Genomic DNA, 24,876 nt, shown 5'->3' on the forward strand with positions numbered 1-24,876 from the left:
ACTCCACTGGGCCAACCATTTCCTCAGGATACCTGAGTTCTGACCATTTTCCAACCAGTTTCATTCAGCTCAAGAAAGGCACTCTAATGAGAGGAGGAGAATGGACGTTGTTCAAAGATTCCCTGAAGGCTTCCCTCACGAAATGCAACATAGATGTCAACTCATGGAAGACCCTCATTCAGAAGAAACCAACTTTGAAGGAGCCTCTGTTAAGAAGGGACAATTCTTTGAGAACATCCATTGGCAAGAGGAAGTATGGAAAAAGTCACGGAGAATGGAATGCCAATGAACTCAAGGTCAAGGATCAATCTTACCTGCTGGAAACACCTGCCAATTGTACGTGGCGGGGTGAAATGTCGGGCCTGGTGGTAGGGGAGGGAGATGAGGTCAAGTATCCTGTGCAGGGACGATGTCAAGTTCCATGAAGGGGGAGAGGAGGGGGAGCATCAGGTCCTATGGCAGGGTTTGGGTGGGGGCTGAGGACATGGTCTGTGGAGTCACATGGTGTCAGGTCTTGGTTGTGCTACTAGAAAGGGTGTATAATGGTTTTGCAAGGCTCGGGATGGGATTCCCAAACATTTTCCTACTGTGATCATATTTTGATGCTTACAAAGTCCAGACCTGCGAGAGTGAGGGGTTGGCGGTTGGGGAACAGGTCAGAGGCCTGTGGTAATGGGGTCGATTACAATGGTGATGGGATTGGTATAGAGGAGGGGCTGAGAGACCTGACAAAGCAAGGATGAGGGGAGCTGTTTCATCCAAACAGTGTTTAAGAAAATAACACCTACCTTTCCATGGAGTTCTTCAGGACAAGATTTCAGGACAAGATTCGGGCTGCAAAGATCAGTCAGTTAAAGTGCATCCAATATTTTTTTTAAAACCTGTGAAATCTAAGGGGGTGACTCCATTTCTGCATTGGAGATTGGGGCCCATAGTTTGTGAAGCACTGGGCTCTGGGTTTCAATCTTGGGTGAGAGTGCAGCACTGAGGGGAGACCTACACTGTCAGAGACATTGAGCTGTACCCAGTTTCAGAGTCAATTCTTATCCTTTAGTCTGCTGTCTAGAAATTAGCTGCCATGAATGACAACAATGACAGCACTTTAAATTGTCTGCAATACTTTGGTGAATCCAGTGGCCATGAGAGTAGCTAAATAAATTCAAATATTTTATTCTTTAAGGTTAAGGAAACCAAAGGCAGTGAAGGAATCCCATAGATGAGCCAAACTAGTTGGCCAATTCCAGCCAGTTCCCCAGAGGGCTGTGGACATGGAAGTTGACACATCAGGAAAGTCAGAAATCAGGTTATAGTCCACCAGGTTTATTTAAAGTCAGAATCTTTCGGGGTGCTGCTCCTTCATCCACTTCACTCGCACTCTGAAAGCTTGTGATTTCAAATAAACCTGCTGGACTATAACCTGTTGTTGTGTGACTTCTGATTCTATGTACCCCAGTCCAACACCAGCACCTCCACATTAGATCAAATTCCAGACTTGGCCATTGACAGCTGATGCAGTTGCATCCTCTATCATTGAAACAGTTAGATTCAATAGACTCTGGCTGAAAGGAAAGAGGAAAAATTGCTCACTGGAAAACTAAAAAGAATAGATTTGAGTTCACACTTTGATCCTTGTACTGATTTCAGAATGTTTCAGACTGACAATCCAGTGCAACTGCATTGGAGAACTGGACAAATTGGAAGCAATTACCTTCAGATTGTTACAACTGTTCTGGTTCTCCAGTTATTCAGGACAATGTTAAACATCCCACAGCACTCCTGAAAAGAAACATTCAATGTCCTCAACAATATTCCTTTCTCAACCATTACCCACTATTAAACAATTGACCACATGATGACAGAAGGTGGAGTTACATGGGATCCACAATGAGCTGGTAAGATAGATCCAGAACTGGCTTGGTCATAGAAGACAGAGTTGAGGTGGAAGGGTCCTTTTCAGACTGGAGATCTGTGACCAGTGGTGTTCCACAGGGATCACTGCTCACACCCCTGTTGTTTCTAATGTATATAAATGATTTGGAGGAGAATATAGCTGGCCTGACCACTAAGCTTGCAGATGACACAGAGAATAAATTAGAATTAGAATCCCTACAGTGTGGAAACAGGCCCTTCGGCCCAGCAGGTCCACACCAACCCTCCAAAGAGTAGCCCACCCAGACAGATTCCCCTATTCCTCTCCATTTCCCCCGACTAATGCACTTAACCTACATATCCCTGAACACTACGAGCAATGTAGCGTGGCTAATTCACCTAACGTGCACATCTTTGGATTGTGGGAAGAAACCAGAGCACCCAGAGAAAACCCAAGTAGACACGAGAAGAATGTGCAAACTTCACACAGACAGTCGCACGAGGCTGGAATCGAACCTGGGTGCATTGCACTGTGAGGCAACAGTGCGGACCAGTGAACTAACCATGTGGAGGAACTATGGATAGTGAGGAGGATTGCCAAAGGTTATATATAGGCAGGAGACTTCGGCAGAGAAATGGGTGAACTTTAATCCAGTCATATGCGAGCTGATGCACTTTGGATGGTCGAATGCAGAAAGGAAGTATACAGTAAATGGCAGAACTCTTAGATGCATTAACTTACAGAGGGACCTAGGTCCACAGTTCTCTGAAAATGGCAACACAAGTAGCTAAGATGGTTAAGAAGGCATATGGTATGCTCACCTTCATCAGTCGGGACATAGACTATAAACATTGGCAAGTCATGTTGCTGCTGTATAGGACTTTATAGTTAGGCTACATTTGGAATATTGCATACAGTTCTGGTCACTACACCACGGGAGGCTGTGGAGGCTTTGGAAAGGGTACAGAAACAGTTTACCTGGAAGTTGCCTGATTTAGAGGGTATTAGCTCTGAAGAGAGATTGGACAAACTTTGTTTGTTTTCACTTGAATGTCAGGGGCTGAGGGATGACCTGACAGAAATGTACTTGATAATGAGAGGCATAGCCGTGTGGAGGCAAATGATTTTTAGTTTAGAAAGGTATCACCTGTCGGTGCTGTCTAGGTGGGTCAAAGGAATTCTTCCTGCGCTGTATCGTTCTTTGTTCTTTACTCTCTGATTGTTCTGCAGCATTCCCAACAGTAGTGATGGTTGGATTATGTGTTTAACTGTCCTTCAAAGAAGAATTCCACAGGGAAAATGTCGAAGGTATTTATATACACATGTTGTCTCTTGTTGCAAACATCTATTGCCATTACTAGGAAGGATCTCGTGGAATGAAATTCATTCATTCAAATTTTGATGGAGACCATCGTGCTGGTGGAGTGGTATACAGCCAGAAGAGGCCCTTTGGCCCATCGAGAGTGCTGACGTATCTACACTAATTCCACTTTCCAAGACCTTGAATGTTCTGCCACTTCAAGTGCTGATCCAAGTACTTTTTCTTAAAAGGTTGTGAGGTTTCTTGCCTCACCCACCCACCCAGCCAGTGCATTCCAGATTCCCATCATCCTCCAGGTAAAAATATTTCTCTTTAAATCCCCCCCAAACCTCCAGCCTGAAGTTCTGAAGAACACTTGAAGGACTCGAAACATGAACTCTGCATTCTCTCTACAGATGCTGCCACTGGGAAATTGCTCCAGCAATTTCTAGACCTACTAAGGCAACGTTATTAACATGCTCATGAGTTTGATGTAGTTTTATCCAAAACCTACCTTATCCATTAATATTATTATGCCATAATTAAAAGTGTTGTTTAACAACTAAAATATTTTGTAAAACAAATGAAAACTTTAAGCCATCATAAACTTACAGAAGATATGGTTTTAACAATTATAAATAAAAAATAAATTGCATTTCAACAATCAAACATCTCCTACAAAGCATTTTAAGAGGACATTGTAAACACTTGTTCCCAGATCAATGAAAATATTTGATGGGCACAATAACTAGTTAATAGCCCATCTGCGTTATGCTTGTTGGCATTTTAAATCTCTTCAGTGAAATCTGTTCCAATATTCAACACAAAGTCGGCAGGAATCAGAGACGATCAGAGAGTGGGGTGCTGGAAAAGCACAGCAGGTCAGGCAGCATCCAAGGAGCAGGAGAATCAACGTTTCCTGCATAAGCCCTTCATCGGGATCAGAGAGTTACTCACTTTGTCAATTTTTGTGCTGCACTCAGTGCCGCTCCTCTCATATTACAACTGTATTCCAATTCAAGCTTGCAAAAAGCCAGGCTGTAGCCACTGCTTATCCTGGACTGCTTCCTGTGGTCACTCTATATGGATTAAAACAGACAAAGCCTTCTCCTCTTCAAGTTTCCTATTCTTGAGTGTGCAGCCTGAGAGCTGGATAAGAAATTCTCATGGGCTGGTTGTCTGTGAAGGATGTAATTCTTAGTGATAAATTACACATATTTGGAAGGTGCTGTTAATGAGAAAAATTACTATACTGCATCTTGTAGGTGCTAAATATGGCAGAGACACTTTTCTTGTGGTAAATGAAATCAACGATTGAGGCGGTAGATAGGGGTTCCAGGGAAGTGGGCTCCTTTATCCTGATGGTGTCAAACATCTTGAGTGCTGTTGGAGTTGTACCCATCCAGGCAAGTGGGGAGTATTCCATCACACTCCTGACTTGTACCTTGTCGATGGTGGACAGGATTTGGGAACAGGGAGAAGAAAACTCTTGTTGATGTTCTTAAGAAGCTTTTGTAGCCAGAGTATATATATGTGTCAAAGTAGATCATAGGTGTCATTGGGATATTCAGCATTAGAAATCATATTGACTTTCAAGTGGGGGGAGAGAGAGATGATATTTTGTTGAAGATGAACATTGCCATCCATTACCCCAAGCCTTAATGTGGTCCAGACGTTGATACTTCAATACTCAAAGAATTGCAAATGGAACTGAACACTGCCTTCAGTAGCAAAGATTGTCGCATCTGAAATTATAATGATTATAACTTCATTTAAAGAGTAGCTGAAGATGAATGGTCCTGAGGAACTCCTGCTAATGTCCTGCATGGCGATGCATTACCATCAAGCTGGGGGACCAGCCCTGGATTTATGAAGAGTGCAGGGGACATGCCAGCAACAGACATATCAAACACTGAGGCATCACTCTGGTGAGGTTACGTCTGCATGCAAAATCAACCAAAGCAGCAACTGATGGACAGGGTGAATCAATCCCACAACCAATGGGTCAGATCTAAGCTCTGCAGTCTTGTCACATCAAATTATGAATGATGGCGGACAACTTAAAAACTCACTGGAAGGGGGAGAATCTTTAAACATACCCATTCATCACTGACAATGTGGGAGACCACCACATCAATACAAACAATTCAAATAATGCATTTGCAACCAAAGATGCCATGTGAATGATTAATCTCAGCCTGCTCCTGAAGTCCTCAATGGGATAAATGCCAATGTTCAGCCAATTCCTTTGACCTCACTTCATATGAAGAAATGGCTCATGCTGCAAAGACTATAAACACTGACAACAGTATTGAAGAGCTGTGCTGCAAAACTACATGTCCCTAATCAAGATGTTCCCATATAGCAAGAACACTGGCATTTGTCTAACAATATGGAAAATTAGGAGAAAGTGTGGACTGCAGATGCTGGAGATCAGAGTCGGGAGTATGGTGCTAGAAAAGCACAGCAGGTCAGGCAGCATCCGAGGAGCAAGAGAATTGACGTTTCAGGCATAAGTCTTTCATGAGGAATGCTGATGAAGGACTTATGCCCGAAACGTTGATTCTTCTGCTCCTCAGATGCTGCCTGACCTGCTGTGCTTTTCCAGCGCCGCACTCTCAGATGTGGAAAATTACCCTGGCATACCATGGCCCAAAAACCAGGCCAAATCCAACCCAGAAAATTAACATTCTTGTCATGTCAATGAGTCATAACCCTGTGATGCTTAACAAATGAACTTTAATTTTTAAAAGAGCACATACTGTTATACTGTGATGTGAATTCCAAGTGGAGCCATGGTGTTTTATATGAGGAAAGGTATCAAGGGAACTTCAATCAACAACCTCTCAAAGGGAGAGATACAATCTAAAGCAAATCGGATGTGATCTCTTGTCACTATAGAGATAATGAGGGACTGCCTATTCCTCTCAGCAGAAAGACTTCTCCTGTGGATTATATCCCAATCTGCAGAAATATTTGGGAGAATGTATTTTAAAAAAGGTTTAAAACCAACTCTTTCCTGTTAGTGGTCTGTGCATGTTAGTGGACTGATGTGCTCATGTGGATTTACGTGTTTTGAAGGCTACAGTTTAAGGACTGACATTAGGCACCCTGCACTGCAGGTAAAGAAAGATGCTTTCACACAACTTGAATGCTGGAAGCCAGGCAAACTGGTGATGTCACTACCAAAAAGGAATCAAACAAAAGCCTATCAGAAAACTTTCAGAGCCAAGAATCTAGCAATCAACTGCTTCATGACAAACATCAGCATTATATCCATCTTAATAGTTGCCACATTCCACCTTCTATTCTTCACATAACCCAGAAGCTGATCTGTATATTTTAAACTTTTATCTTTTCACTTATTTAATATTTGTAATTTGTGTGTATGTGTGTCGTGTTTGATTATCTTTCTCAAATTTATAGCTAATAAACTTTCCCTTTCTTTAACTCAAGAAAGCTTAGATACTTTAGCTCGCTTTTAAACAAAACTACTTTTGGATTGGGAAATGGATCCGTACAAATGTGAGGTGATGCATTTTGGAAGGTCAAGTACAGATGGAAATTATACAGTGAATGGCAGAACCCTTAGGATATGCAAAGGGATCTGGGTGTGCAGGTTGACAGATCACTGAAGGTGGCAGCGCAGGTAGATAAGGTAGTATAAAGGCTTATGGCATGCTTGCCTTCATTGGCAGGGGCTTTGAGTGTAAAGGTAAACAAGCTATACTGCAGCTTTATAGAACTTTAGTTAGTCCACACTTGGAATATTGTGTACAGTTCTGGTCACCACACTACCAAAATAATGTGGATGTTTTGGAGAGAGTACAGAAAAGGTTGACCAGGATGTTGCCTGGACTGGGGGATTTTAGTGCGGAAGAAAGTTTGGATAGACTGGGTTTGTTTTCACTGGAATACAGAAGGTTGAGTAATTGACCCCTCCACCCTGGGAAAAAATCTCATACTTTCCACTCTACCCATGCCATTCACAATCTTAGAAACTTCTATTCAACCTGATAGAAGATTCTAAGATTGTGAATGGCATGGATAGAGTGGAAAGAATGAAGCTTTTTTCCCAGGGTAGAGAAGTCAATTACTAGGGGACACGGGTTCAAGGTGCGGGGTGAGGGAGGGGGGTGCAGTTTGAAAGAGATATGTGAGGCAATTTTTTGACAAAGGGTGGCGAGTGCCTGGAACACACTGCCAGAGGTGCTGATGGAAGCAGACACAATAGCAGTATTCAAGAAGCACCTGGATGAAGACATGAAAAGGAAGGGAGTAGAGTGATATGGATCCTGTAATTAAAGACAGTTTTAGTACTGAAGGGCAAAATGTGTCAGCGCAAGCTTGGAGGGCCAAAGGGCCTATTGCTTGCTGTATTGTTCTTTGTTCTTAAACCATCAGCCAATTGCCCTATGAGCAATTTGAGCTATTACTTGAGTTAATCTCATTGCAGAGCTGAAAATGTGTTGCTGGAAAAGCACAGCAGGTCAGGCAGCATCCAAGGAGTAGGAGAATCGATGTTTCGGGCATGAGCCCTTCTTTAGGAATGAGGAAAGTGTGCCAAGCAGGCTAAGATAAAAGGTAGGGAGGAGGGACTTGGGGGAGGGGCATTGGAAATGCAATAGGTGGAAGGAGGTTAAGGTGAGGGTGATAGGCCAGAGTGGGGTGGGGCCGGAGAGGTCAGGAAGAAGATTGCAGGTTAGGAAGGTGGTGCTGAGTTCGAGAGTTGGGACTGAGACAAGGTGGGGGGAGGGGAAATGAGGAAACTGAAGAAATCTGAGTTCATCCCTTGTGGTTAGAGGGTTCCTAGGTGGAAAATGAGGCACTCTTCCTCCAGCCGTCGTGTTGCTATGGTCGAGCGATGGAGGAGTCCAAGGACCTGCATGTCCTTGGTGGAGTGGGAGGGGGAGTTGAAGTGTTGAGCCATGGGGTGGTTGGGTTAGTTGGTCCGGGTGTCCCAGAGGTGTTCTCTGCCCGAAACGTCAATTCTCCTGCTCCTTGAATGCTGCCTGACCTGCTGCGCTTTTCCAGCACACATTTTCAGCTCTGATCTCCAGCATCTGCAGTCCTCACTTTCTCCTAGAAGAGTTTAATCTCATTGCATCCAATGAAGAGAAGGTTGAATTCAGAAAGTGAACCAACTCATCCCTCCTCACTTAGATCAAATCAGTCAAGGGTATTCCCTCCAGAACTGAAACAAATTGGGGATCTTTGCCTGGGAGTTGATTGCTCTGGCCTATTAGTTCACTCTCAGTCATCAGCCAAATGGTGGAAGTGGTTATCATGGTGCTATCAAGCTTACACAGGAATAAGTGACCGCTTAGTTCTTGACTGTTATTACAGTTTTGATCCAAACATGGAGAAAAGAGATAAATTCCAGAGGTGAGGTGACAGTAACCACCCTTGACATCAAGGTCACATTGTCTCGTCAAGGAGCCCAAGCAAAACTGGAGTCAATGGGAATCGGGGAAAAATTATCCAATGGTTGGAATCATACCTGGCACAAAGGAAGATGGTTATAGTGTAGGAAGCAAATTCACTCAGTCCCAGCACATCATGATGAGAGTTCCTCAGGGTAATGTCCAAGGCTCAACAATCTTCAGCTGCTCCATCAATGACTTTCCCTCTATCTTAATTCTTATTATATAATCCCTATAGTGTAGAAACAGGCCCTTAGGCCCAAGTCCACACCAACGCTCCGAAGAACGTCCCACCCAAACCCATTCCCCTACATTTACCCCGGATTAATGCACCTAACTTACACATCCCTGAACACGATGGGTAATTTAGCATGGCCAATTCACCTAACCTGCATGTTTTTGGATTGTAGAAAGAAACTGGAGCACCCGAAAGAAACCCACACAGACAGGGGGAATATGCAAGCGCCACACAGGCAGTTGCCTGAGGGCGGAATCAAACCCAGGTCCCTGGCGCTGTGAGGTAGCAGTGCTAACTGCTGAGCTACTGTGCCACACCAAAGGTCAGAAGTCACTGAATCACAGAAATATTATGGTGCAGAAGGAGGCCATTCAGCTTCACCATGTCAGCCCAGTGGCTCTCAGAGCTTTTTAAGATGGTGTTTTTGTCCACTTCACCTTAAACATTGTTTCTATTTAAATAATTTTCCAATATCCTCCACCATACTTCCAGGAAGTATCTTCCAAACCTTAAATATGTCCTTTTGAGAATATTGCTCCCATCTCGCATAGTTTCCTTTGCAAGGCACTTTAAAACCATGCCCTTTCATTCTCAATTCATTTATCTGTGGGAACTGTCTCTTCCCATCCACGCTATCCAGACCTCTCATGACACTGAAAACTATCAACTCTCCCTTTGGCCTTCTCTCCAGAGAAATGATGACTGATGACTGCACAATATTCAACACTGTTCATGAGTCTTCAGATACTGAAGCAATCCATGTCTGTATGCAGCAAGACCTAGACAATGTCCATGGACAAAGTGAGGACTACAGATGTTGGAGATCAGAGTCCAGAATGTGGTGCTGGAAAAGCACGATAGGTCAGGCAGCATCTGAGGAACAGGAGAATCAACGTTTTGGGCATAAGCTCTTCATCAGCCCTTTCCTGATGAAAGGCTTATGCCCAAAACGTCGATTCTCCTGCTCCTCGGATGCTGCCTGACCTGTCGTGCTTTTCAAGCACCACATTATCGATCCTAGACAACATCCAATATTGGGCTGATAAGTGACAAGTAATATTCGTCCTGCATAAGCAGTCAATGACTGTCTCCGATTCGATAAAATCCCTTTGACATTCAGTGATATCCTCATCACTGAATCTTTCACTATCAATATCCTGAATGTTCCCAGAAACTGAACTGGACCACTTGGAATCGCTTTGGCTATAAAAGATCAGAGACTGGGATCTTTACAACAAATGACTTACCTCCCAACTTAGCAAAACTTAGCACCTACAAGTGATGCCGAAGTGTGATGGGATTCTCTCCATTTCCCTGGATGGGTATGATTCCACCAAGACTGAAAATGATTCACGTCATCCAAAACAACTATTTTATTTGATTGACATCACATCTACCAGCTTCAGTGCTCACCTCCTCACTCCACAGTCACAGCAGTGGATCTCATCTACAAGATGCACTGCAGCAACTTACCAAGGAACCTTCCTCAACTTCTTCCAAACCCAGCGCTTCAACCACTTGAAAAAACAAGGGTTTCGGGTAAAGGGGAGCACCACTCCCTACAGGTTCCACTCCAATTTAGATTCTGTCCTGAGATGGAAATACACCACCATCCCTGTCACGGGCCTCAATTCTGGAACTCCCTTCCGAAGAGCACCATGAGTGTAGCTCTACTAGATAGACTGCAGTGTCTCATGAGGGCAATTCATCACCACCTCCCCAGCTGTGATTAGAGCTGCGCAATAACTGTAGGTACAGCCAGTGACACCCTCACCCCATGCAGCAATAAAAAAAAAGACCTTCAACAGCCACAATTCCATCTTACTCACTTCTTAAATAAGGGAATAAAATTTCCAATCTTCTAATCCATGAGAGCAATTTCTGAATTTGGGAAGCTTTGTAAAATTATGACAAAAACATCTAAAATGTCTTAACATAAATTGGTTTGGAAATAATCAGGCCCTGCAATTTTGTTTATAAATATTATACGTAATACTTAACTAATGAATTCCCATTCCCTTTTGCGAGAATAGTTATTGATTCACCTGGAGAGAGACCTTCTACCTTTACAGTCATGTCCATTGTTATTGATTAGGGAACACCATAGAGCATTACCTACATGGTTGACACAGCAATCCACATGATGGTGGACTGGTTCCAATTTCTAATCATCTGTAAAGATTAGGCCTTTAATACTTTGTGTGTGTGTGTGCGTGTGTTTTAATCATCATCTGGGGATCTATTTAGTGTCTTTTACACTGTGCTCATTATATATTTTGCATTGGTTAATAAAGGCTAACTGAAAATATTTCACTCAGTGAGGCTGATATCCAAGGCACCAATGCCAAATGAATCAGCTCCTCTGATTTTAGACGTAAAATGTTGAAGGTGGGATTTTCTGTGACATTTCAGCCTTGCCAAATGTGGAAGTGCTTGAAGTTGGAAAGGTTTTATTTTTATATAATCCTTATCCAGTGTCTCTGGATGATCTGAAACACCTGGAACTTCATGCCTGTTATGAATATGAAGAACCTTATGGTGCTTTCAATCAACACGAGTGTGCTAAAAATGTGAGACTCTGAGACTGTAGACTCTCAGTGTTTTGCCAAATACCTGCTTTTCTGAAATGCCTCTGTGCCTGTGGTCTTTAGCGCTCAAGCCTAAAACTCCAGAGTTCCCTTTATAACCCTTTCCCTCTCTCTACCTTTTCGTCATCCTTTTAAGAACTTATAAAGCTTTCCCCCATGACCAAGTTTTTGACCATCTTGAAGCTGGATGTGGAAGCTCTTACTCCTCTCTCTGTTACAGGTAAAAGCTGTGGTTCTCTTCCTGCTGATCGAATTGCATGTGAGACCATCTATTTTACTGAGTTTGCCTTTTCCAAGGGTGTATATATAGCTGTTACTATATTGGAACAGTTACTTAATAGTAGTCAATATATATGTTATTTTGTTAAGCATGAGTAGCACAGTGGTTCAGTGTTTAGCACTGCTGCCTCACAGCGCCAGGCCCCGGAGTTCAATTCCACATCTGTCTGAGTGGAGTTTGCATGTTCTCCCGTGTCTGTGTGGGCTTCCTCTGGATGCTCTAGTTTCCTCCCACAGTCCAAAGATGTGCAGGTTAGGTGGACTTGCCATGCTAAATTGTCCATAGTGCCCAGGGATGTGTCGGTTAGGTGGATTAGTCATGGGAAATGCAGGGTTACAGGAGTGGAATGGGTCTTGGTGGGATGCTCTTCAGAGAGGCACTGGATTCTCAATTGGCCTAATAGCCTGCTTCCATACTGTAGGGATGATATGATTTTGATAAAGTTACAGTTAAGCCAATTCTTTTAATTTTTAATTTATCTGTATTTTAACTATCGTGTAACATTAAAGTTTTGCTCAATGTTGAGCAGTTTGACCATACAAATTGCATCTGGTAGGCAACATACCTATAAAGGAAGAAAAGGTTAAGGGTTTAGGCTACCTTCTGAATATATTTTGAGGGGGGTTTAGTCTGGTCCATAACAATAAGTACCCCGGAGTCCCTTTGACCCAGAGGGATCTATGCTGGGGGTTCAACATTTTTAAAACACATCAATGATTAGATGAGAGGAGCAGCGACATTGTAGCTAAATTTGCAGGTGACACTGAATTAGATACAGAATTATGTCATGAAGAAGGAGAAGGAAGTTGCAGGTGGACATAGATTGGTTGAGTGAGTGGACAAAAATCTAGCAGATGGAGCATAATGTGTGGGAAAATGTACACAATTTCACTTTGGCAAGAATAGAAAGACAGAGCAATACTTTCTTGAAAAATGGCTGCAGGATCCTGAGGTACAGAGAGATTTAGATGTTCTGATGCATGCGTCACGAAAGGTGAGTAAGCAGGTGCAGCTTATAATCACAAAGGCTAATAGGATACAGCAATTTATTACAAGAGGAGTTGAGCATTATGCTTTAACTATACAGAGGATTGGTGAAACCAAAACCCAAACACTGTTAACGAAGCTGTATTGTAAGTTGTGTGGTCTATATATTATTACTATTATTTTTTGTCGACTTGAATTTTAAAATAATGGCATATGAGCTTTGATCTGTGTGTATAAGAGGGTTTAATGATTAAGTTAAGAGGATATAATGATCATTGAAGGTGGTAGTGCAGGTGAAAAGAGCATAGAGTATCATCAGTTCTAATAATAGAGGCATCGAAAGAATGGTAAACTTGGATAAGACACTTAGTAGACCTCAGTTGGAGAATTGTGTTCCAGGTCTCATGTTATGAAAACAGTGTGAACCTGTTGGAGCAGTCACAGATGCAGTTTACACGAATGATTCCATGAATGACAAACTTCAGTTGTGAGGATAAACTGAAGAAGTTTGGATGGTTTTTGTTGGAGAGAAGAAGGCTAGGAGAAGATCAAAAAGAGGTTTTCAAAAGCATGAATAAGCTGAATAGAATGAAAAGAGAGAGAAACTGCCTCTCTCACAAACGAACAAAAACATGTTTTAAAGTGATTGCAAACCAAGCAAATATGATGTGAGGAAAAACACAGCAAGTAATTAGGGAATGGAATGCACTGCCTGGAAGTGTGGAAACTGTAGACAAGTTCAACTGAGACATTCAAGAGGGTATTGGATGACTATCTAGATAGAAATAATATGCAAGGATATAGGAAAAAAAGCAGGAGGTTGGCACTGGTAATGATGTTCATTTGAAAGGTTGGTGCAGACATAATGGGCCAAAAGATTTCTTTCTGCACCAGCGCAATCCCACATTTCTGAGATTTTTGGAGCCATTATTATTTTTAAAACTAATGAGAAAGGGAATTGCAGGCATGAGAATGGGAACTTGTTTGCATTGAACCAGTTTTACAAGCAAATAGAGATTCTCAGAATCTTGGCACCTCAGAATTCTGCAGTCTTTCTCCATTTAACTAATACTCTGCTTTCACATTCTTCCTGTGAAAGTGAACAAATTTGCATTTTTTCCACACTATACTCCATCATTGAGACTTCTTCCTACTCATTGATGAGTATTAGCTTGCTTTTAGTTAGAAGAATGACGTTTGGTTATTTTTCACTGAGGAAAGCTTTTGCTTTACAGAAGTCCTGGTTCAACTTAAATGTTTGAAACAGTTTCTCCGAGAGAAAGTTAGTTTAGAAACATTAGGAAATAGGTTACCTCAGTTTAAGTATTTTCATTGTAAGATAAGAGATTATTTGAAGCTAAAGTTCAGTTGTGTGACTAATCAAGAAAAAGGCAATAAAATTCTCAAGACTGGGAATTGAAAAAAACAGTTAAGTCAACATTGTAAATGAGACATGTAAAAGGCAATTAATTCTTGCTGATGTTTGATTATTATAAAACGATTGAGTTGGGGTGCATGCAATTATATTTTTACTACATGTTTCAAAATCTTTAAAGTGGTGGCAGGGTAGCTCAGTGGTTAGTACTGCTGCCTCACAGCACCAGGGACCCAGGTTTAATTCCAGCTTCGGGCGATGTCTGCGTGGAGTTTGCACATTCTTCCTGTGTCTGCGTGGGTTTCCTCCCACAATCTAAAGATGTGCAGATTAGGTGAACTGGCCATGCTAAATTACCCATAGCGTTCAGGGGTGTGTAGGTTAGGTGCATTAGTAGATGTAAATGTAGAGCTAGGGAAATGGTTCTGGGTGGGTTACTCTTCGGTGTGGACTTGGGTTGAAGGGCCTATTTCCACACTGTAGGAAATCTAATTCTAGTGTGTAGAGAGCTAGGTTTGTTCTAGTTCATCATCTTTACTTTTGTGTTATAAACTTCTGCTTATTGTTAAAACCAAATCTGCAGCATTGTGTGTTTGAATTTCAGAGCAAGACCACCTCATTAAAGGAAAACAAAACAAACTATAATCTATCAAACCAGATTTCAGCCTTGGAACTGACATTTGCAGTGATGATAATAGCTGGGATTACAACAAAGCCACATTTCTGACAGATATTGATTGATTCTGATAGAAATCAACTTGAATTTAATCTTCAGAATATAATTGAAGACCAGCTATTCAGGTTATACCGGTTAGGCACAGATACTGGTGTTTGGAAGCAAGAATTTTCTATTGAGAACAGGATTTCAGGTGGGAGACTTCAGTTTATGGAGTTGCGTTTTTACTCTAATATCTAGCTCTATAGAACACAGCACAAAGTCCAGAAGGGTTGCTTGGCAATCATGAGCTAATGGGCTTCTAATCTTCACTAATTAAATCAGCACGCCACATCTCTTATCTCTGTAAAAGATTTACTTAGCTGTTTCTCCAGAGACACTTTTCAGTAAAAATGTTGGGTGGCGCACATTTAATTATTCTCTTCAATTCCAGAAAAAACACAACTTAAAAGTCTTTTCAATCCAGAGACTATAAAAAAGTTCAGTTTTTTTCCAGATATAACTATGCATTTCCTACAATTAGTACCACCTCCAGTTCAGGGGCTTCATGAAGTTACTGCATTTACGCATTAATAGACAATTAAACCTTCCATAGTGAAATGTCACATTAAATAGTGTTTATCCAATATATCACATGGACCTCTTCATGCCCCTTCTTGTGAGGAATTTCTGCTGGACACTGGCAAGAGAGCAAAGCATGTTACCAATAATTGATGCCTAGGAACTTCTTCTGCACGTATTGCTGCCCATGGGGAGAATTAGTAGATTGTCACCATGCTTGGCCATGTGAATGGTCCTTCCAAGACCAACAGCCCATGGAGACATACATTCCCCTTGCACCTTTGATATAAGAAGCTACGGTTACCATGTAATCATAGACAGGAGAATGTAGCAGAGCTTGCTGTTGTATAATGAAGGAATTGTGGCAGCTCTGTGAGTACTTTGGCACAAATGTCTTTGTGGCTTGGAAGCACTGGAGTGAGTAATTGAAGAATGTCTTTTTTTTTATGTCTTCTGTAGTCTGGTTTCACATATCAACCCATGTTTTTCCCCAAAGGATGCTATTACTGGATTGCTTCAGTGGCTACTATAATACCATATTTTGTTCTAGCTCAATAGAATATTACACACTGTTCATACATTTGGGAATAACACAGGATAGAAGGTGAAAGCAAAACAGAAAATTCTGAAGAAAATCAGCAGGTCTGACTGCATCTGTGGAAGGAGAGTGTATGGACTGAAGTTCTGTGACCAATGGTGTTTCTCAAAGATCAGTGCTGGGATCCCTGTTGTTTGTAACATACATAAATGATTTGGAGAAGAATATAGGTGATTTGGTTAGTAAGTTTGCAGCCAACACTAAATATGGCAAGCTGTGAGTAGTCAGGAGTATTGCCAGAGGATACGGTAGGATATAGATAGGCTGGAGACTTGAACAGAGCAATGTCAGGTGGAATTTAATCTAGACAAATGCAAAGTCTAAAGCAGGAGTAAGTATACAGTAAATAGCAGAAGGCTTAGAAGCGTAAGTATACAAAGGAATCGAGGCAAACAGGTCTGCAGTTGCTGTCTGCAGCAACTTAAATGGACAAGAAATTTGAAAGGGTTCAGTAAAGATTTACAAGCATGTTGCCACGGTTGGAGGGTTTGAGCAATAGGGAGAGGCTGAATAGGCTGGGGCTGCTTTCTCTGCAGGGTCGGAGGCTGAGGGGTGACCTTATAGAGATTTATAAAATCATGAGGGGCATGGATAGGGTAAATAGACAAAGTCTTTTCCCTGGAGTTAGGGAGTCCAGAACTAGAGGGCATAGGTTTAGGGTGAAAGAGGAAAGATATAAAAGGGACCTAAGGGGCAACTTTTCCACACAGAGGGTGCTGCGTGTATGGAATGAGCTGCCAGAGAAAGTGATGGAGGCTGGTACAATTACAGCATCTAAAAGGCATCTGGATGGGTATATGAATATGAGGGGTTTAGAGGGATATGGGCTGGGTGCTGGCAAATGGGACTAAATTAGGTTAGGATAACTGGTTGGCATGGACAAGTTGGACCGAAGGGTCTGTTTCCGTGCTGTATATCTCTATGACTCTATGACTCTACAAGGTGGTCAAGAAGAGACATAGCATTCTTGCCTTCATCAGTCAGAGCATAGAGTATGAAAATTGGCAAGTCATGTTGCAGTTGTACAACCACATTTGGAATATTGCTCTACATCTGGTCACCACACTACCAGATGGATATTGAAGCTTTTGAGACGATACAGAAAGGGTTTATGAAGATGTTGCCTGCTTTGGAGGGCATTAGCTGTGACAAGAGATTGGATAAAGGTGGTTTCTTTTCACTTGAATGTCAGAGGCTGGGGGACGACCAGATAGAGGTTCACAAAATTATGAGAGGCATGGATAGAATGGATACTTGGAGTATTTTCCCCAGGATGGAAATGCCAATTACGAGGGGAATATAGGTGTAAGGTAAAAGGAGAAAGTTTAAAGGAGATGTGAGGGGCAGTGTTTTTACTACAGAGGTGGTTCAGTGCCTAGAATGTGCTGCCAGAGGTGGTCATAGAACTCCTGAAGTCCTGACAGACCTCAACCCCAACGTGGCTGACCCACCTCTCATCCCTTGATAAGTAAAGATAGAAGTAAGGAGAAGATACAGCAAAGAAATTGTCCCAACTCTTACCATTTGCCAAGATTGGTGGTACAGGAAGAGAATGCTGCCAACAATTGGGGAGGCAATGGCCTAGATGGATTATTGCTGAATTATTAATCCAGAAAATTTACTAATGTTAAGTTAAATATTTAAGTACTTTCTATCCATTCTTTTGTACTTCAAAATCAAGTCAGATTGTGCCGACAAAAAATTTCTAATTGGATATATGAAAATAAATCATTTACTCTTTCATTCATTCACATCTCGCATCCTCTTTTGAGATGCCAGGGTGAAATCTATCTGGTCCCCTAGGTGCTAGTTAATAAAAGGTTGCTCTATTGAAATGTCTAGCAGAGCTGCAAATGTGTTGCTGGAAAAGCGCAGCAGGTCAGGCAGCATCCAAGGAACAGGAGAATTGACATTTCGGGTATAAGCCCTTCTTCAGGAATGGAAAAGAGCTTCTTCAAGGAAGGCATCCTTGCAAGAGGATTCACAGTAGATTAAAATCTTCGAGAAGAAAGTGAGGACTGCAGATGCTGGAGATCAGAGCTGAAAATGTGTTGCTGGAAAAGCGCAGCAGGTCAGGCAGCATCCAAGGAACAGGAGAATCGACGTTTTGGGATTCCTGAAGAAGGGCTTATGCCCGAAACGTCGATTCTCCTGCTCCATGGATGCTGCCTGACCTGCTGCGCTTTTCCAGCAACACATTTTCAGCTCTGATCTCCAGCATCTGCAATCTTCACTTTCTCCTCTTAAATGTCTAGCAGTTCACTAAGTTGACTACTGGGATTCAGGGGTTGTCTTATCAGGAGTGTTTGGCCTAATGGTTCCTTCAAATTCATTTTCTTGCCTGTGACCCCACCACCCTCCCCATAAGCCTTGTCTCTCTTGGTAATCAGATTTCTGTCCCTAACTCAGTCTTAAATATTTTCAATGATCCAGCTTACACCCACTTTCTGTGGAAGAGAATTATAAAGGTGGATGACCCTCTAAGAAAAAAAGCGTCCTCCTCATCTCCATATTAAGTGGGGCATATTCATTTTTAAGTGGTGCCCCCAAGTTTTAGATCCCTCCATGAGCTAAAAATGCCCTCTCAGCATCGAACTTGGCAATACCCTCATAATCTGAGATGTTTCAGTGACATCACCTCCTATTCTTCTAAACCCCAATAAGTACATTCCCAACCGGCTAAACTTTCCTTATGAGACAACTCCTTCATGCCAGGAATCAACCAAGTGACCTTCTCTGAACTGTTTCCAATTTAAGTGATATATCTTCCAGGTCCATCCCTAAGAACAAAATTGTGCACAATATTCTCACAAAGTCTTCATCAATTGTAGCAAGATTTCCTTCCTTACTTTTTTACTCCATCCCCCATGCAATGGAGTGTCAGCTGAGAGTTTGTCATCAGGTCTCTAGCATGGGACTTGAAATCATAATCATATGACTGAGCAAGTGAGAATGCTGCTCACAATATTTGAGTCTGGCTGTTGTGGAATCTATAAGATCCAAACATAATCAAAATCCAACATTCACCTTTACATTGACATTGATGTTTGCAGGCATTGCCTCGAGTTTAAATTCTTAAATTTCTCATGGATGGAACACGCACAGGTTCAAGAACTCCTTTTAATTTCTCAGTTGTTTACTTATACACCAGAGATTTATTTAAAATATTTATAGTGCAAAACACAGCACTCTTCATCTCATTCCTTTTATCCTTAATGTTTACCCATATTTGATGTTGTCTCTCGCCATGCACTTTACAGTGCATTTTGATTTATCTTTTTGAAGAGCAAATCCTCAATGTTAATCCAAGTTTTACTTTCCCAGGTTTATAATTTCTCTCTTTTTGTCCTGCTCGGATGGTTTAATTTGGTTTTGCATCAACTTGATTCAAGGACAAAGGATGTTAAACTGATAATTTTCTCCATTGTGTATAACCTCATGAAAAATGCTGTGCAGCTTTAGAATTCCAATTCGATAATTGGGACTCAGAGTCATGTGACATTGCAAAGAAAACAGAAACTCTCTCTCTCTCTTCTCCTTCTTCTGCCTTTACCTCTAGACTTCCCTTGCTATGTCCATTCATTTAAACTCTCCCACCTGTCAACTCTTGTTGCCAGGAATCAGCCTGATGAACCTCTCTTGAACAGACATCAATGTCAGTTTATCCTTTTCTAAATATGGGAACCAAAACTGCAAAGTATTCCATGTACAGCCTCTCTCACACCCTTTATAGTTTTAATAAGTCTTCACCATTTTTAAACTTCAACTCCCTAACAATAAAGGCCATCATTCCATTTGCTTTCTTAATTACTGGCTGCACCTGCATACTATTGTTTTGACTTTCATGCATAAGAACACCCAAATTCATCTACATTTCTCTTTTCTCGAGTCTCAGTGCAATAAAGTAACATCTTCCTTTTGGTTCTTCCTGATAAAGTGCATGGCTTCTCACATTTCTACTTAAACTCCATCTGCCGAATTTCTGTCCATGTAATCTATTGATAATCCTTGATAATCCTTAATAATCCTTGTGTCTCGTTGCAATATTGCCTCCCGAATGTATCATCAACCAATTTGAATACATTACACTTGGCACTTCCCTCCCCCTCAGTTAAGATACAAGGCAAATAATTGAGGCCCCAGGATTGATCTTTGCAGCACTCCATTAATAACATATTTCCAACCTTAAAAAGACTCATTCGTCGCAACTCTGTCTTCTGTGTATTAACCAATTCTGAATCAATGATAATGCATTACCCTCAATACCATGAGAAATAATATTTTATGTGGCACATTACTGAATGCCTTCTACAAATCCAAATTCACTACATATACCATTTCCTCTTTATCAACTCCACTGGTCATATTCTCAGAGAACTTCAGTACAGTTGTCAAACATGTTTGGTTTTCACAAAACTATATTGACTCTGATTGTGTCAACCTGTTCTGTATGTCCTCCCATTTCTTCCTTAATAGCGGACACTACCATTTTCCCAACAACACAAAATCAACTAACTGGACTATAGTTTCCTGGCTTCTGTCTCCCTTCCGTCTTAAACAGAGTCATCGCACTAGTAAAGCCATAGAGCCATAGAAATGTATACCATCTTCAGTCCAACTCATCCATGCTGGCCAGATATCCCAACTCAATCTAGTCCCATCTGCCAGCACCTGGCCCATATCCCTCCAAACCTTCCCATTCACATACCCACCCAAATGTCTCTTAAATGTTGCAATTGTACCAGCCTCCACCACTTCCTCTAGGCAGCTTATTCCACACACGTACCACCTTCTGCGTGAAAATGTTACCCCTTAGGTCCCTTTTACATCTTCGTCCTCTCACCCTAAACCTATGCCCTCTAGTTCTGGACTCCCCCACCCCTAGGAAGAGACTTTGTCTATTTACCCTATCCATACCCCTCATGATTTTATAAACCTCTATAAGGTCACCCCTGCTGACCAATAAAGAAAAGCATACCAAACGCCTTCTTCACTATCCTATCTACCTGCGACTCCACTTTCAAGGAGCTATGAACCTGCACTCCAAGGTCTCTTTGTTCAGCAACACTCCATAGGACCTTACCATTAAGTGTATAAGTCCTGCTAAGATTTGCTTTCCCAAAATGGAGCACTTTGCATTTATCTAAATTAAACACCATCTGCCACTTCTCAGCCCATTGATCTATCTGATCAAGAAGCCTTTGTAATCTGAGGTAACCCTCTTCGCTGTCCGAGAGGTAGGGGACCCAGCACCAAACCTTGTGGCACTCCACTGGTCACAGGCCTCCAGTCTGAAAAACAACCCTCTATCACCACCCTCTGTCTTCTACCTTTGAGCCAGTCCTGTAACCAAATAGCTAGATCTCCCTGTATTCCATGAGATCAAACCTTGCTAACCAGTCTCCCATAGGGAACCTTGTCGAACACCTTACTGAAATCCATATAGATCACATCTACTGCTCTGCCATCATCTTCTCCAAAAAACACAATCAAGTTTGTGAGACATGATTTCCCACGCACAAAACCATGTTGACTATGCGTAATCAGACCTTGCCTTTCCAAATACATGTACATCCTATCCCTCAGGATTCCCTCCAACAACTTGCCCACCACCGACATCAGGCTCACTGGTCTATAGTTCCCTGGCTTGTCCTTACTACAGTGGCACCACGTTAGCCAACCTTGAGCCTTCCCGCACCTCTCCTCTTATTATCAATGATACAAATATCTCAGCAAATGGCTCAGCAATCACTTCTCTAGCTTCCCCCAGAGTTCTCAGGTATACCTGATCAGGTCCTGGAGATTTTTCCACTTTTTTGTATTCCAAGATATCCAGCACCTCCTCCTCTGTAATCTGGACATCTTGCAAGATGTCACCATCTCGTTCCCTATATTCTATATCTTCCATGTCCTTTTCTACAGTAAACACTGATGCAAAATACTCACTTAGTATCTCCTCAATCTCCTGTGGCTCCACACAAAGGCCGCCTTACTGATCTTTGAGGGGCTCTATTCTCTCCCTAGTTACCCTTTTGTCCTTAATGTATTTGTAAACACCGTTTGGGTTCTCCTTACTCTATTTGCCAATACGATCTCATGTCCGCTTTTTGCCCTCCTAATTGCCCCCTTAAGTATACTCCTACTGCCTTTATGCTCTGTTTGTTTTCCAATCTTCTGGAACCCTCACAGAATCTAGTGAGCTCTGGAAAGTTTAGATCAATGCTTCCACAGTCTCTTCAGCCACTACTTTTAAACCCACCAGGTCCTGGCAACTGGTAGCCTTCAATGCCATTAGTTGCCTCATACTTTGTCACTGGTAATAGAGACTGCTTAAGTAACCTTTCCTTCCTTAATGCGTGGAGCATTCACAATCAGGTGATAATTTGCAACTTGCCATTTATCAGCCTTAGCTTTGATATTGTTCAAATCTTACTGCATGTGAACATGGACTGCTTCAGTATCCGAGGAGTCACGAATAGTGCTGAGCATTGTCCAATCATCAGTAAACATCCCCACTCTGACCTTTTGATGGAGGGAAGGTCATTGATGAAGCAGCTGAAGATGGTTGGGCCTAGGACACTACCCTGAGGAACTCCTGCAGAGATGGCCTGGAGCTGAGATGATCGATCTCCCACCACCACAACCATCTTCTTATGTATTAGACATGGCTCCAACCAGCAGGGAATTTGTCACCTGGTTCACGTTGTTTCCAGATTTGTTCGGGCTCCTTGATGCTGCAGTCGATCGAATGCTGCCTTGATGTCCTTGAATTTAAGGGCTGATACGGTTTGACAAATCCCTAGGGCTGGTTAATCCACATCCCAGAATACCAAAAGAAGTGACCCTGGAAATAATAGAAGTATTGATGGTCATCTTGATTTGATTGGGTTTGACTTGATTTATTCTTGGCACATGTCGATAAAAATGTGGAGCTGGAAAAAGCACGACAGGTCAAGCAGCATCTGAAGAGCAGGAGAGTCGATGATGGGTAGGTTCTAATGAAGCTGAAAATGTGTTGCTGGAAAAGCGCAGCAGGTCAGGTAGCATCCAAGGAGCAGGAGAATCGACGTTTCGGGCATGAACCCTTCTTCAGAAGAAGGGCTCATGCCCGAAACGTCGATTCTCCTGCTCCTTGGATGCTGCCTGACCTGCTGTGCTTTTCCAGCAACACATTTTCAGCTCTGATCTCCAGCATCTGCAGTCCTCACTTTCTCCTAGGTTCTAATGAAGGCTACTGCATGAAATATTGACTCTCCTGCTCCTCTGATGCTTCTTGACCAGCTACGCTTTATCCAGTTCCAGATTTTATCAGCTCTGGCTTTCCAGCATCTGCAGTCCTCACCATCTCCATTATTGCCACATGTATCAAGATACAATGAAAAATATTGTTTTACGTGTTAACCAGATAATTCGTACCTTACATAAGTACATCAGGGTAATAGAACAGAACATAGAATATAATGTTACAGCTGCAGAGAAGCAGAAAAAATCAATTCTAATTTGTGGGAGGTTTGTTCAAAAGTCTGATAACAGCTAGGAAGAAGTTGTTCTTAAATCCATTGGTACGTGTTTGTATCTTCTGCCCGATGGAAGAGAATGGAAGCGTGTATAACCAGAGGTCTTTGATTATGTTGCCTGCTTTCACGAGGCGGTGGGAAGTGTAAATGGAGCCAGTTGAAGGAAGAGTGTGATACTGGAAAAGCACAGCTGGTCAGGCAGCATCCGAGGAGCAGGAGGTTTGACTTTTTGAGCATAAGCATAAGCTCTTCATCCAGTACCACACTCTTCAACTCTGACCTCCAGCATCTGCAGTGTTCACTTTCTACTAATGTAAGGAAGGCTGGTTTTCGTGATGGACTGGGCAGCGTTCACAACTCTCTGTGATTTCTTGCGGTCTTGGGCACAGCTGTTGCCGGACCAAAGCTGTGATGCTTCTGGATAGGATGCCTTCTATGGTGCATCTATAAAAATAGTTAAGAGTCACCATGGAAATGTCCAATTTCCTTAGCCTTCTGAGGAAGTAGAGGTGTTGGTGTGCTTTCTTGGCTGCAGCATCAATGTGGATGGACTGGAACAGATCATTGGTAATATTTACTCCAAGGAACTCGAAGCTCTTGATTACCTCCAACTCAGCTCAAATCATACAAACAGTGGCATGTCCTCCACTCTGCCTCCTGAAGCCAATGACCAGCTCTTTCATTTTACTGACATTGAGAGAGATTGTTTACATCATGACACTAAGCTCTCTATCTATTTCCTATACTCTATCTCATCGTTGTTTGAGATCCAACCCACTACACTGGTATCATCAGCAAATTTGTAAATGGAGTTAGAGCTGAATTTGGTCACGCAGTGGTGCGTGTATAAGGAGTATAGTAAGGGGCTGAGTACGCAGCCTTGAGGGGCATTGGTGTTGAGGATTATTGTGGAGGAGATATCCTTACTGATTGGGGTCTGCCAGTAAGGAAGTCGAAAATCCAGTTGCAGAGAGGGGAGCAGAGTCTGAGGTCTCGGAGTTTGGAGATGAGTTGATTGGAATCATGGCGTTGAAGGTGGAGCTAAAATCAATAAATAGGAGGTGATGTAGGTGTCCTTGTTATCTAGAATGTTCCAGGGATGAGTATAGGGCCAGGGAGGTGGTGTCTCCAATGGACCTATTATGACAGTGGGTGAATTGTAATGGGAGGCTAGAGTTGACGTGTTACATTACTGACCTCTCAAAGCACTTCATGATGATGGGTGAAAAAGCTACAGGGCAATAGTCATTAAGCCACATTGACTGATATTTCTTTGGCACTGAGATGATGATGGTCTTCTTGAAGCAGATTGGTGTTAGGAGGGTTAAAGATGGCTGCAAATACTCCTAGCAGCTGGTCTGTGCAAGATCTGAGTTCACATCCGGAGATTTCATCTCAGCCAGTCGCTTTCGGTGCGTTCACTCTTGAGAAGGCCAATCCGACATCTGCAGTAGTGACTGGGG

This window comes from Chiloscyllium plagiosum, chromosome 1 (genome assembly GCF_004010195.1).
Source record: "Chiloscyllium plagiosum isolate BGI_BamShark_2017 chromosome 1, ASM401019v2, whole genome shotgun sequence".
Taxonomy (NCBI): domain Eukaryota; kingdom Metazoa; phylum Chordata; class Chondrichthyes; order Orectolobiformes; family Hemiscylliidae; genus Chiloscyllium; species Chiloscyllium plagiosum.